Genomic DNA, 9,628 nt, shown 5'->3' on the forward strand with positions numbered 1-9,628 from the left:
TGGGTATATACCTAGCAGTGGTATAGCTGGGTCTGGAGGAAGCACTATTCCTATTTGTCTTAGAAAGCGCCAGATAGCTTTCCAGAGTGGTTGTACCAGTTTACATTCCAGTGGAGGAGGGTTCCCCTTTCTCCACAACCTCTCCAGCATGTGTTATCGCTTGAGTTTTTCATCTTGGCCATTCTGATGGGTGTAAGGTGATATCTCAGGGTCGTTTTGATTTGCATTTCCCTGATGGCTAATGAGGATGAGCATTTCTTTAAGTGTTTTTCTGCCATTCAATATTCCTCTGTCGAGAATTCTCTGTTTAGCTCTGTTCCCCATTTTTTAATTGGATTACTTGGATTGCTGCTTTTCAGCTTCTTTAGTTCTTTGTATATACTGGATATTAGTCCTCTGTCAGATAAAGGGTTAGTGAAGATTCTTTCCCAATCTGTAGGCAGTCATTTTGTTTTGATGACGGTATCCTTTGCTTTACAGAACCTTTTCAGTTTCATGAGGTCCCATTTATTGATTGTTGCTCTTAGAGCCTGTGCTGTTGGTGTTCTGTTCAGGAAGTTGTCTCCTGTGCCAATGAGTTCTAGGCTGTTCCCCACTTTTTTTTCCAATTGATTTAGGGTATCTGGTTTTATGTTGAGGTCCTTGATCCACTTTGACTTTAGTTTTGTGCAGGGTGATAAATATGGATCTATTTTCATTTTTCTGCATGTAGACATCCAGTTGGTCCAGCACCATTTGTTGAAGATGCTGTCTTTTTTCCATTGAATGGAATTGGCTTCTTTGTTGAATATCGAGTATTCATAGGTGTGTGGATTTATTTCTGGGTCTTCTATGCGGTTCCATTGATCCTCCTTTCTGTTTCTATGCCAATACCATGCAGTTTTTATTACTGTTGCCCTGTAGTACAGCTTGAGATCAGGAATGGAGCTACTTCCAGATGATCTGTTGACGTACAGGATTGTTTTGGAGATTCTGGGTTTTTTGTTTCTCCATATGAAGCTGAGAATCTTTTTTTCAAGGTCTGTAAAGAATTGAGTTGGTATTTTGATGGGAATTGCATTGAATCTGTAGATTGCTTTTGGCAGTATGGCCATTTTCACAATGTTAATCCTACCAATCCATGAGCACGGGAGATCTTTCCATCTTCTGATATCTTCTTCGATTTCTTTCTTCAGAGACTTGAAGTTTTTCTCAAACAGGTCTTTCACTTGCTTGGTTAGAGTCACACCAAGGTACTTTATGTTATTAGTGGCTATTGTGAAGGGTGTTGTTTCCCTAATTTCTTTCTCAGCCTTTTTGTCTTTGGTATATAGGAGGGCTTCTGATTTTTTTGAGTTGATTTTGTATCCTGCCACTTTGCTGAAGGTGTTTATCAGCTGAAGGAGTTCTCTGGTTGAATTTTTGGGGTCGCTCATGTATACTATCATATCATCTGCAAATAGTGACACTTTGACCTCTTCCTTTCCAATTTGTATCCCCTTGATCTCCTTTAGTTGTCTTATTGCTCTGGCTAGGACTTCAAGTACTATGTTGAAGAGATATGGGGACAATGGACAGCCTTGTCTTGTCCCTGATTTCAGTGAGATTGCTTTAAGTTTCTCTCCATTGAGTTTGATGTTAGCTATAGGCTTGCTATATATTGCCTTTACTATGTTTAGGTATGTGCCTCGTATCCCTGATCTCTCCAAGACTTTAAACATGAATGGGTGTTGGACTTTGTCAAATGCTTTTTCGGCATCTAAGGAGATGATCATGTGGTTTTTCTCCTTCAGTTTGTTTATGTAGTGGATTACATTGATGGATTTCCGTATGTTGAACCACCCTTGCATGCCTGGGATAAAGCCTACTTGGTCATGGTGGATTATATCTTTGATGTGTTCTTGGATTCGGTTTGCAAATATTTTATTGAGTATTTTTGCGTCAATGTTCATAAGAGAGATATTGCCTTCACTTTCATTACCATTCAATTCTCAAAATGTGGTTCCTGCTGCCTAGCCTGGGGTGATAATGTTCCTGATCCCAGGAGAGATCAAAGAGGAAGGAAAGCAGGCACTATATAAGCTCTCGGATTGTGGTGCTTTCCATGCTTCTTCTGTTCAGCTATGAGATGAGCAGGATTTGTGCTGAAACTGTGAGAGTGAAATCCACCAGGAGAGACCAAATATTCTCGGATTGTATTTTTCCTTCCAGTATCTTCTGTAATGCTGGATTTGTGTGTAGGTATTGCTGAAATTTGTTTTTGTCATTGAACACCTTTATTTCTCCGTCTATGAGAACTGAGAGTTTTGCTGGGTACAGTAGCCTAGGCTGACATCGGTGTTCTCTTAGGGTCTGCATGATATCTGTTCAGGCTCTTCTGGCTTTCATAATCTCTGCTGAGATATCAGATGCGATTCTGATGGGTTTGCCATTATATGTTACTTGGGCTTTTTCCCTTGCAGCTTTTAGTATTTTTTCTTTGTTCTGTATACTTACTGTTTTGATTATTATGTGATGGGAGGATTTTCTTTTCTGGTCTAATTAATTAGGTATTATGTAGGCCTCTTGTATACTTATAGGCCTCCCCTTTAATTTGGGGAAATTTTCTTCATTGATTTTGTTGAAAATATTTTCTGGGCCTTGGAGCAGGGAATCTTCTTTTTCCTCTATTCCTATTATTCTTAGGTTTAGTCTTTTTAGGTTGTCTTGGATTTCTTGGTTGGTTTGTGTCAGGAATTTTTTAGATTTATTATTTTCTTGATGGATACATCAATTTCTTCCATTGTATCTTCCACACCTGAGATTATTTCTTCCATCTCTTGTAGTCTGTTGGTTATGCTTACCTCTGTAGTTTCTGTTTTCTTTTCTTGGTTCTCCCTCCCTATGATTTCTTCCATTTGTGTTTTCTTTAATTCTTCCAATTGTATCTTCAGATCTTGAACCATTTTGTTGATTTCCTTCACCTGTCTGACTGTATTTTCCTGTTTTTTTTTCAATTCCTTCAGCTGTTGTTTGAACATTCCTCTGTTTCTTTTCTTTCTTTCAGTGATTTAATCATTTCCTCTCTGAATGCCACAGTCTGTTTGGCTGCAACTTCCTGTATTTCTTTACAGATGACCGTAATCTGTTTTATTATATCTTCCCCTAATTCTTTACACACTTTATTTTCTTCCTCCATTAACCTCTTCATAAACATAGATGTAAGGTAATCTTCTTGAATTTCACTTATGGTATGGTGTCCAGGGCCACTTGCCCCTGGATAACTGAGTTCTGGGATGCCATATTGCTTTGCCTTTTGTTGGTTGTGCTTTTTTGCTAGCCTCTACTCATCTCTCTGTCTCAGGTGTTGTCTGTTGATTTCTGGTGCCTGCTGGGTCCTGGGATGGGGAGAATCTACTTGGTGGAGTTCTGAAGTTATCCTCTGCTTTTTGGGTATGGTCAAATGAATAGTGGTGCTTTTCAGGAATTGTCACAGTTCACTTCAGGTGTATGGACCTGTGTGGTAACTGTGGTGTTCAGGAAGGCTCTCCTCTCATAAAGAGAGGTCCTTGTGATGGCTGCCCTGCTGTTGGGTTTCTTGCTCTGAATTTAGTGAGCAGAAACTGTTGCTCTTAAAGTGTAATTATTGAGTGCAGCTTCTTGAAGAACCAAGAATTCCCACAGTTTTGTCAGTTTAGCTAGGGATAACTGGTTGATCATTGGAGCAGTATCTGAGGGCTGTTGTAATGGCTCTCTTGCTTTTGTAGGTCTGGGGATGCAGCTGTGTGCCCCAGTGCCCTAGCGATACTCAATCATGGCAGTGAGCACAGCGCTCATGCCTGCAGTAGAAAGCTAGAGCCTAGAGCCTGCATGAATCCAGAAAGTCTTTTGGAGATGGATGTCCTGAGCGTTGGGGTTTCCTCCTGACAAGGACACCCAGTCTTTGCTTTAGGGACAGCTATTCTGTCTGTGATGGCGAGTAGAAAATGCAGGCAGACTTACATGGATCAGCCTTTCTGCCTTTCTGGGGATTGGATGCCTGGGCATGTGCTGAAACTGGGTAATTTTTCCCGAGACTTTTTCAGGGTGGTGGTATTGGCTGAATGGTCTGAGATCAGACCAGCTGTTCCCCTCCCTGTGGGTTTGGACCCAACAGAGAAACTCAGTCTCTGGTGCCCTGGGGTCCACAGTTCTATCTGGGGCAGTGAGTCAGGCACACAGGCAGGACTCTGTGCAGGTGCCTGGGTCTCTAGATCTGGCTCTGGGCAGGCTCCTGGGTGCCCGTGGAACCCTGAGTCTTTTCCAGGGAATTTCTGGGTGACCTAAGGTAGGTCCCAATAATTTCATGCACCGTGGGATGATCTCTCGACTGGTAATCTCTGTCTCTGATGTTATGGTGCCCACAGTTCAGTCTGCAACAGTGATCAGAGCATGCTGGCAGGAGGCTCTGGGCTGGAGACCAAGCACTTGGTGCAACCGGGATCTCTTCCACAGTTTAGCTGGGTGAGTTAAAGCTGATTGAATCCCCCACCGTGGGGTATCTTCTCACCTGGGAAACACAGTCACTTGTGTTTTAGGGCCTAGAGTTCTGACTGCTAGTCACTGTTAGTCATGCCCCTGTGAAGATAATGCAACGGGTTCACAAATCACACCATGAGATCGGTTCCACCTGGGGGAAGGGAAAAAAGGTCACAGAGAGGAGGCAGAAAAGAGAGAAAGAGAGAGAGAGAGAGAGAGAGAGAGAGAGAGAAAGAGGAGGGGCTCCAGGAGTTCTCTTATAAGGTGACCCAGGGCATGCGCAGGTGATTCCAGGTGGGCAGCAGGTGGTCTTTTTAGTGTCTTCACAAATGTCTGATAACCGGTTTGTCAGGTCCCTTGGAGCTGGCCATAGAGGTGCCTGCTTACTGATCTCAACATTCCTCCCTTTCTGTTTTTTTAAAAGGTGAGGAATCAGGAAGAGGTGATGCTGGGGAAGGGCACGGGGTCGACTTTTGCTCTTCAAGCTACTTCCTGCTGATTAGGGGCGTTGTGCTTTCGGGGTACAGCTGGTCCCCACCATCGGAGTCATAGTCATCTGGCTCTGTGGGCAGAGGTTTATAATCCTGTAAGAGTAACTGATTAATGGTTTGGTTAGAGATTTTTTGCATTTGTTATAGGAAGAATGTAGAGAGGAAGTTAATTAAGCAGGGTGCAAAAAGCAAAAGCAGAAAAACTAGCAGGAGAGGTGAGATAAAAGGAAGAATCCATTTCCATATGCGTTTCTGAAAGACCCAAAAGCTAGATGCCTCCAGCTCTTCCTTTCATTTTTGTAAATCTGTCTGGAGTTGCTGGATTTTGTCCTTTACTATACTCAACTAGTGGACATAAAAATAGCATTCCTCCTGGAGAAAGAGGCAGAGGCCACCTTCTTCAGCTGTGAGGAGATCCAATCTACATTGGTTTTGAAGTACTACTGCTGCCAGCAAGTCAATCTGTCCTTGGAGTGTTAGTATTGTCTGAGCCACTTTTTGGAGGTCCTGGATAAACTGGGAAGAAAGCTGATAATACAAAGTTAGTGAGGTGGCTAGTCCTGCTGTTCTGGTCCCTAGAGCTGCCGTGATTCCTGCAGCAGCCAGCAGGGGTAGGATTTGAATTGCCCTCTTCTGCTGGGCAGCTTTTGATTCCACAACCGGGATTGGTAGGGGCTCTCTGTTGTTTATCACCTCCAGCTGAGGGAAGAGGAGTACCAGAACACAAACTCTTAACCAACAAGCAGGCAGATGAAGGTAGACCTGAGTGCCACAAAGAATCGAGATATTATTAGCAGTAGGGCATTGGAATCGAGATGAGGTTTCAAGGATTACAGTTTTATTACAGTTTAAGGAACTTAGCATTCCTACAGAGTGTGTCCCAGATGCCTTGAAACAGCTTGCCATGCCAAAGAGGGTGATATAAGAAAGGTAGGGGGTTGTGGCAACATCAGAGTCAGGGCAGTTAGTAAATGGTGAAGTGAGGTTGCTTGACAGAGTCACTGCAGAGGCTGTTAGTGGTACCTCTGACTTGGTCCTCTGTGGTATACACAGTCAGCAAGCTTTAAAATGGCCTGGTTGGCTCACGTTAAGGAGCTTGTAGGCCAAGGAGAGAATCTGAAGTAGGAGATTAAATGACAGGTTTGTGTTATTCATAAGAGGGGATGTTAGAGAGGTAATAATCTTAGAGGAGTGTTTAATTATCTCTTCTACTTCTCCCATTCCCAGATTTTGGGTAATTGGAACATATTTTCTTTGGATATGGATAGTACTTATCAGTAGATCAGGCGTGTAGTAGTGGTACAGTTTTCCGAAGACGCCTGCTTCCCATCTGGCATCCGACAGGTCTTGGATATTTAAGTAGAGGGTCTTTTGATACAGGTGAAGGAGCTTCTTCTGTGCTGGTGAGTGGATTTGGCAAGACCAGTATGGGCAGCCTCCATACCTGTCCGGCCATTTTTTGCAATAATCCTTTGTTTGATCAAAGAGATTGATTTTGTTTGATCAAAGCAAACAAAATTCTATCAAATAAGAGGGGAGGGATAGAAGTGGGGATGATGGCTATCTCAATCGGCTCCCGACAGCCTCCCATAGAACAATTTGTCGACCCTATTTGGAGAGATTTTTTATTTTCAATGATGGTTTCTTGAACCTCAAATCTCCATACGTAGGTATTACCTTTAACAGACATAGGTAAGAGGGAGAGGAGGAAAAATACATATTCAATCCAGTAGAGTCAAACACTGCTCCTGTGGTGAGGCCTCATTCTTCTGGAACTGGAGACAGGGTGGTTGATCTTGGCATCTTTTGGAGCTTGAGGGAGCAAGTTCCTGTTGGAGTTGATATGTAGGAAGGGGTATTATCTTGAGAGGGGGTGAAAGGCTTAAGATGGGATAAATTAATCCAATGAGGGAAGCCCTCAAGTTTAGCAGCTGTGAGAGTCACAAGAATCACCTTGAAGGGCCCTGCCATTTAGGAGAAAGAGTTGGGAAACTTTGGTTTGGAGGGTAGAGAAGGACCTGGTCCCCAATTTTAATAGGAGACGGACAGGGGTTAGTGTATGGCCGTGGTAAATAGTGGTCAGTAAAGGCCCATAGAAGGGAACAGAGATAACAGAGTAAGGGAGTAAGCAGGTGGTCAGGGAGAGGAGAAGATTTAGCTGAAAGACCAGGAGTTAGGACCGGTCTCCCATACATGAGCTCAAAAGGTGAAATAGACAGAGATTTTTTTGGGGAGAGCTCACAGCCTGAAAAGAGCCAGGAGGAGGAGTTTTACCCAATCAAGGTGAAACTCTTGTGATAGTTTAACAAGAGTGTTTTTTAGGGATCGATTAGTTCGTTTTATTTTTCCTGAGGACTGGGGATGGAAAGGGATATGAAAATACCTAGGAATGTTAAGGGCTTTAGATAAGGTTTGGGAAATTTGAGAAGTGAACTCAGAGCCATTATCTGACTGAAGAGAAATAGGAATTCCAAAACGTAGGATAATCTCACAGAAAAGAATCAGAAACGTCTGAGCTCTTTTGTTAGTAGTGGGGAAAGCCTCCACCCATCCCAAGAATGTGTCCACCAAAACAGGAGGTACCGGACACATTTGACTTCTGGCATGTGGGTAAAATCAAGTTGCCAGTCAGTCCCAGAGAGAGAGCCCCTAGCCTGGTGGGTAGGGAAGGGAGGGCTATGATATCCTGAGTTAGGATCTAAGGTCTGACAGATCTTACAAGAAGCAGTAATGGTCTTTAGGAAGCCCAAATCCTCAGAGGTAGGCTGCAATTGAGCTCTAACAAAGTTAGACAAAGCTTGACTGTTAGGATGAAAGAGCTGGTGTAGATAGGACAGGATCTGAGTGTCAGGAGAGGGCGGGGGAGAAGTGGGTTGTAGTGTAAGGATGTTTTGTGGTGGGAGGGAGGAATCTAGCCCTCTTAGGGCTGCAGCCTTAGCTGCCTCATCAGCCCGGCCATTTCCTTTGGAAACTATGGAATTGTCAGTCCGGTGGGACCATCAGTGGACTACTCCAATGGCTGTGGGAAGGTGGGAGGCTTCTAGCATGGCCATAATTTGGCCTGCATTGGTTACTGATCCTCCCTTTGCTGTAAGCAACCCACACTCTCTCCAGATGGCAGTATGGGAGAGAAGAATATGAAAAGCATATTTAGAGTCTGTATAGATATTAAGGGATTGTCCCTGGGCTAATTGGAAAGCTCGGGTAAGAGATATTAGTTCGGCCTGTTAATTAGTGGTGTGGGCAGGGAGGGCTTGTGCCTCAACCACCACAGTATCCGACACTATAGCATAACCTGCTTTTCAAGCTCCCTCGTGTACAAAGGAGCTGCCACCTGTGTACCAGGTATAGGTAGCCTAAGGCAATGTGCCCTCCTGTATGTGTGAGGGGTGGGGCAATAGTTCCTCCAAAGTTTCAGTGCAAGAGTGAGGTGGGGAATAGTCAGAGTTAGGTCGAGGAAGAAGGCTTGAAATATTAAGAGGTGGGCATGGTTGGAAAGTGAGGGTAGAGTCTTCTATTAGCACCACCTGGAAGGAAAGGACCCTGGAAGGAAGTAAAGTTTGTAAGCCTTTGTATGTTAAAAGGTGAGACAGAATGTGAGAAGAGAAGACAGTAATAGGTGACCCAAAAGTTAGTTTTTTGACTCTCGAATAAGGAGCTCTGCAGCCACTAGGGCACGAATACAGGGTGCCCATCCCTGGATTGTCAGGTCTAAATTTTTTTTTTTGATAGATAGGCTACAGGTACAAAAGAGGGTCCCAATTGGTGGCCCAGGGCCCTGAGGGCATATCCCTCTTTTTCTGTTACATAAAGGGAGAAGGGACAGGTTAGGTCTGGAAGATGTAAGGCCGGGGCCTCAAGAAGAGCCTGTTGGAGCCTCTAAAAGGGCTTAGTAACAGGTTTTAGAAGGGGTTCATGCAAAGAGCCTAAGCCTGCCTCATATAAGGGGCAGACAAGAAGGGAAAATGAGGGGACCCAGGACCGTAAGAAACTGGCCATTCCCAGAAACGATAAGATTTCTTCTTTGTTAGAGGAAACTGCCAGTGAACGTATTAGGTCTTTTCTGTCTAGGGTGATACCCTTGTGGCTTGGGGTTATTGTTAGTCCTAGGTAAGTGACCTCAGAAGTGGATAGCTGGACCTTGGAGGGTGAGACCCTATAGCCCCTGCTGGATAAGAAATTTAGAAGAGCAAAAGTGTTAATTTGGCTGACTTGTAGGGATGGGCTACAGAGGAGAAGGTCATCTACGTACTGTATAAGTTTAGATTTAGGGAGAGATAAGGAGAGTAGGTCAGAAGCTACAGCCTGGCCAAAAAGATGTGGGCTGTACTGGAATCCCTGGGGTAAAACAGTCCAGGTAAGCTGAATAGAGACCAGGATGTCAGGGTCAGTCCAGGTGAAGGCAAAGATATTTTGTGATTGGGTGTCTAAAGGAATAGAGAAAAATGCATTTTTGAGATCCAGAACTGAGAAATGGGAAGTGCCTGAGGGGATGGTAGAGAAGAGGGATACTTGTTAGCTACAACAGGGTGGAGAGGAACAACTGCAGAATTTAATAGGTGGAGATCTTAAACCAGGTGAAAGGTTCCATTTGGCTTTTTTACTTCGAGGATGGGGCTGTTAAAAAGAGAGGAGGTGGGGCGGAGGAGTTTTTTTGTTTT

The sequence above is a fragment of the Meriones unguiculatus genome, assembly GCF_030254825.1.
Source record: "Meriones unguiculatus strain TT.TT164.6M chromosome 16 unlocalized genomic scaffold, Bangor_MerUng_6.1 Chr16_unordered_Scaffold_43, whole genome shotgun sequence".
Classification (NCBI taxonomy): domain Eukaryota; kingdom Metazoa; phylum Chordata; class Mammalia; order Rodentia; family Muridae; genus Meriones; species Meriones unguiculatus.